The following is a 5,415-nucleotide window of genomic DNA, read 5'->3' as shown; positions in this document are numbered from 1 at the left end:
GCGACCGAGCGCTGCGCGGCCGGACCGGAGCGGGGCGGGGCGGGGCGGGGGTGGAGCGGGGAGAGGCGGGGAGGGTGGATTTACCCGCACAGGAAATCAGCCCGCTGCGAAATCCCGGCGGAGAGACGGGGCGCGGGAGTCCAACGCGCCCCCTCCCGGGCTGCTTACGTCCGAGGCCCCGAGCCCTGGACTCGCCGCGCGGACCTGGCGGGCGGCACGCGACGACTGAGTTCACTCGCGCGGCGCCGAGCAGCTTCCAGGGGGCGTGCACCCCGCGCCCCGCGCCGCTCCCGCCTGGGCTCAAAGCCGTCTCCCCCGCGTGGCCGGACTGAGCCGGACCTGGGACCCTTTGGGGGTGCGCGGGGAGGAGCCCTCAGGGTTCCCGCCAGGGGTCGGCGGGCGGGGGTGGTCGGTCTTCCCTCTCCCGTTTCCACCTGCGCTTGGGCCAACTCCATGAGGAGGAGGAGGAGGGAATGAGGCGGGCAGCTGCCAGGCCCCCGCCGTGGCCCGAAGGGAAGGCCAGGGTCACTCAGCGCTTTCCGTGCTACGCCATGGAACCGGCTGGCAGTTGCTGGGGCCGGGATCTGCGCCCACTAGTCCCCAGGCCCAACGGAGAGGCACTGTGGCCTGAGTTCCAAACGTCGTGGTCTGAGACCCCTGCCCTGTCTCTCTGAACCAGGTGAGCCCCGAGTGTGAAATGGGCAAGGGCAATGCTTGTCTCCCCAGCTCCTGGGGTGCGGGTGCAGGGGACAGCAAATGGAAGAACCAGCTCCTAACACCAGCTCCATTCCTTCCCTAGGAAACCCCTGGCTTTGCTGGCCGAGAGGTGTGGCCGAAGAGCAAATCCTGGCAGGTTGGACTCAGCCACAAAAAGGGGGGAGGACTCCTCTCTGTGCCCCAGCCTCTTCTAGAAACTTCTTAATGGGGAGGTTGCCACAGAGCCACTAGGAGGCTGTCCTGCTATGTTGGCTATTTTGGTCCAAATATCCTGGAATGGACATGCTCCCCCGGGACCAAAATAACACAGGGAACAGCTGTCGGGGCCACAGGCCCCCAAAGACCCTGCCCCGGGCCCCTGGCCCTGCCTGGGATTGGTGGAGCCACGGAGCTAAGCCCCCGGGTTTTTTCCAAAGTCTTGATGCCTCTGAGCCCCTGGATCAAACAGCTGAGCCTCTGGAGAAACGCCAAGGGCTCAGCAGAGGAGAGTGTTTGCAGGAGCCCCGGGGTGGGGGGTGGGGGAACCGGGAGGGAAGCTGTTCCCCCTCTCCTCCCTCTCTCAGCTCCCTCCCTTGCCTTTGTCCTCTGAGCTCAGCCTCCCTCCCCCGCCCCCCACTGATCCATCCTTGGGAAGGGGCAGGTGCTGCCGAAGGGGCTGAATGCTTTGGAGGTGGGTGCCCTGTCTCAGCCTGCATGAATGAAACATTGTTAGCAGCCACACAAAGCCCAGGCAGGCGGCAGAATGAATGCTATCCCCCAGCCCCTCCCTGAAATCACTCCAGCCTCAGACTGCTCCCCCCAGCCTGGCTTGAGCCCTCGGGAGCCTTGGGTTTGGGCTATGGCCTGGCACAGGTGCATCCGTGTGCCTGTGGGTCTGAGTGTGCTCACAGCCCCGCCTCCTGCCTGCCCAGTGGTCAGGACCCCAGCTCTGACCCTGACCTCGACTCTAGCCACAGGAGAGTTCACGGGGTCCCTGGGAAGTCTCTGGGGACTATTCCAACCCAGGTTCCTGGGCCCCTGGAAGATAAACTGTTGTCACAGTTGCACCAAGTCTGATGAAAAGTGTCCCTTTAGCTGCCAGGAAATAACCTGGAGTAGATGCCACAGGTCTTGGCCGTGAACTGGGTGGGCAGCTCCAGTCCCTTTTGGGTGAGCAGAAATTTTAACGACAGTTCGACTGTGCTTTGATGAATGAAAAGAGATGAATTTCTGTTTAATGAATGCAGAGCGCTTAGCTGTCTGTGCCTTGTAAAACAGAGACGCAGTAAAGCAATAACAGGGACTCCTGAAAATGCCATTCTCAGCCGTGGCCGTCCTCATCCTGAAACGGGGGCGGGGGGGGGGCAAGCCCGCCCTCCAGGTGGCGGGCGGGTCATGTCGGGGAGTTGCTGGTGTGGGAGCAGGACCAAAGGAATGCTGCCCGGTGACGCGGCCGGAAGCCCCGCTGTCGCAGGAGTCACTTGCTTCTTGATCCGTGTGTCCCCAAAGCCTGGTGAAGCCAAAGCTCAGCTGCTCTTTGTGCGGGTGACCGTTGGCAGGGCCAGGCGTGGAGGAGTCCCTGGGGAGCAGGGAGGGGTCCCTCCTGGTGGGATTCCTGGTGTCCCTGGGGAAAACGCACGCTTTGCCACCTCTGATTCCGCCCCTGGCAAGAAGCACACAGCCGTGACCTCAGCAAGAGCGCGCCCTGCGCTCTGAGTCAGTGATGGAGCTGGAAATAGACACAGGATTCCGAGCTCCCGCCTGCGCCGGTGTTGGCCCGCGAGCCCTGCCCGGGAGGGAGCCTTTCGGGATGGGAGGACCAACGCCATCGCGGGTGAAGCCAGTGCGCAGGCAGTGCCAGAGAGCCATTCTCAGAGGCTCCACGCCCTGTGAGTGCTGTTGGAAGCCTGAAACAGGCGTGGCAAGTGCCCAAGGGCCGGGATGCTGTGTTCGGGGTGCCGAGGCTGCCCCAGCTCCCGCGGCAGTCCTGGCCCGAGCTACAGAGCACTCACTCCCTGTCTTGTCGCCTCATCCTTGCCCAGGGCGGGGCCTTGGGGAGCTGTGTGGATGGTGGCCCCCAGAAGCTCTCCAGGTAGAGCCCAATCCCTGTAAGCCAGATCAATCCAGAATAAGGCTGTTCCTGTAGGGTCACCGGACCAGACTTCGGAGTGAACCAAGGGGGCCGGCTCGTGCACTGTGTTATGCTGCCACCTCTGACCCCGGCATCCCGTATCAGCGCTGGTTCAAGTCCTGGCTGTCCTGCTTTTGATCAAGCCCCCTGCTATGGCCTGGGAAGGCACTGGAATATGGTCCAAGTCCTTGGGCCCCTGCACCCACGTGGGAGACACGGAAGAAGCTCCTGGCTCCTTACTTTAGCCTGGCCCAGCTCTGGTTGTTGTGGCCATTTGGGGAGTGAACCAGCAGATGGAAGACCTTTCTCTCTCTCTGCCTTGTTCTCGCTCTTGCTCTCTCTGTCACTCTGTCTTTCAAATAAGTAAATAAGTAAATCTTTTTTTTAAAAAATTATTTATTTGAAAGAGTGGCAGAGAGGTCTTTGATCCAGTAGTTCACTCAACAACCAAGGCTGGGCTGGGTTGAAGCCAGGAGCCAGGAGCTTCTTCTGGGTCTTCCACATGCTTGCAGGGGCTCAAGCACTTGGGCCATCTTCCACTGCTTTCCCAGGCCATCAGCAGGGAGCTGGATTGGAAGTGGAGCAGCCAGGATTCAAATGGATGCCGATTCGGGGTGCTGGCATCGCAGGCAGAAGCTTTACCCGCTACGGCAGAGCGCCAGCCCCATAGGTAAATCTTTAATAAATGAATGAATTACGCGGAATCCCAGGCCCCACGTGATGCCAGGATGCTGTGTGCATGAGTGGGAATCTCCGTGTGAATGCGATGTTTGAATGATGCGAGCGTGGCAGGTGTCTGCTGATGTCACTGGGTTGCCGGTTCATCTTGCTTCTGATCAGTGCCTCGCTGCCTGGGCAGGAGGCACGAGGACACCTCTGAGGCCCCAAGAGAGGAAACACACTCTAGCCCTTTGCCTGGGGCAGTCTAACTTGAGGGAATCTGCTGTTTGCTTCAGGGACACTGCTGGGTCTCTGTCCTCCACTAACTGGCCAAACCCGGGTTCCTCCATGTTACCACCAGGGGGCGCCACCTGCTGCCTGTACCGTTCACAGCTTATTCTTAATTCTAGTTACTCTCTGGCAAGCCTGGCCCCACGTCACAGAGCAAAAACTCTTCCTCTCGCTTCCTGGCTGGACTCAGGGAATGAATCTCCCACCAGCCTCTCGGCTGAGCCTGAGCTGCCTCCAAACGCATTTCTGGTTCCTCTTACTCCATCAGTGTCGTGCAGAACCCCAAACAACAGTGTCATGTTGACCTTCGAGCTTCATCCACCCTCTCCCTGGCTTGCCTTTCACTGTGTTCCAAGTTTGCTTCAGGAAACTTGGCATCCTCCAGGGAGCCCTCCAGGATTAGCCTGAACTAGTCCCTGAGCCCCTTCCTGCTCCATTCTGAAGAAGCAGTACCATGCTAGACATGGGGGCGCCCAGGGCCTGGGAGGCGGCTGTGAAAAGAAATAATGCCGATTTGTCTAGAGCTCAAGACTCCAGGTTGGTAGCAAACTTGTAATTTTTTTAAGTGTGCTGACATGGGAGTCTTGGCCTTTGCACTCGAATCCTGGGCCGGTCACCTCGCGCCTGCTCCTCTTCTGCAGGGGAAATAGTCTGTCTGCGCCTCAGTGGCTTCATCTGTGAAATGGGGACTCAGCACCCACCCGGGGGCTATGGAGAGGATTCGGTGAGATCAAGTGTGGATGGGCGCTTGGCGTGACGTCAGAGCCCCCAGGGGATAATAGTAACACCAGGAAGGTGGGGAGGTTTTCACCCCGTGGACACCTCCTGCCGACAGTGATGTCCCAAAGAAGGGAGTGGACATTTGCCCTCGCGGCTAAGAGCCTGGGTGTGATTCGTGCTGCAGCTCCTGACCGGCTTCCTGCTCAGGCGCTCCCCTAGGTAGGTTCCCTCCGGACGGCCGTGGGAGACCTGGTTCAGGCTCTGCTCAGCTCTGGCTGTCTGGGCCACCGGGAGTGAACCAGCAGGTGGCAGCACATACACCCTCCAGTTCACCCTCTCCCTCCCAAACCTCCCAGAATTTTTAGCATATTCCAAAGGGAGGCACTGAGCTCCGTGCCTGGTGACAGTGACAGACCGGGCAGCCTGGTCCTCGGGTGACTCACAGCCTCCTTGGGCGACAGGTTCCCGCAGCTGACAACAGGCTCAAGGACTCGGCGTGGGCAGGAACACCAAACAACCCCCCTGGGGACTCCGAGTCATCGGTGTGAGGGCCACCTGGGCTGGGAAGCTGCCGGCTTGACTCGGATGACCATGTTTTCCAAGCTGGACTTGGAGAAGGTGACCACGCGGCTTCACGCTTCGGTAGCCTGGCCCGCGGCGTTCCTGCTGCCGGTGCACCTGGCGGGCTGCTGCTCTCGCCTCGGGCCGCCGCGCCGTCCTCTGTGCGGCCTTGACCTTCCCGGGTGCGGCCAAGGCCATCCCCCTCCGGATCCCTCCCGGCCTGGTGCTGACGGCTCACGCGTCCGGCTCGTCTGTTGGGCCGAGCCTGAGCTCGGGGCCGGGGAGGAAGAGGACCTTGGACTGGAGCCCAGCACAGGGCCCTGGCCGGAGCAGGTGCTCAGTGCTGGGGGGATGAA

The 5,415-nt window shown here is 60.9% G+C and overlaps 1 long non-coding RNA gene across 1 annotated transcript; it reads left to right on the top strand.

Moving 5' to 3' along the window:
- The first annotated feature begins 106 nt into the window (after window positions 1–106).
- LOC138850733 (uncharacterized) lies at window positions 107–2,011 on the top strand. The gene is made up of 2 exons (XR_011390888.1): window positions 107–679; window positions 800–2,011. It is a non-coding gene; the product is annotated as an uncharacterized lncRNA (long non-coding RNA).
- The last annotated feature ends 3,404 nt before the right edge of the window (window positions 2,012–5,415 follow it).

Source organism: Oryctolagus cuniculus, chromosome 7 (assembly GCF_964237555.1).
Source record: "Oryctolagus cuniculus chromosome 7, mOryCun1.1, whole genome shotgun sequence".
Classification (NCBI taxonomy): Eukaryota; Metazoa; Chordata; class Mammalia; order Lagomorpha; family Leporidae; genus Oryctolagus; species Oryctolagus cuniculus.
The sequence above is the reverse complement of the archived record's forward strand: the minus strand, read 5'-3'. Positions and strand labels throughout refer to the sequence as shown.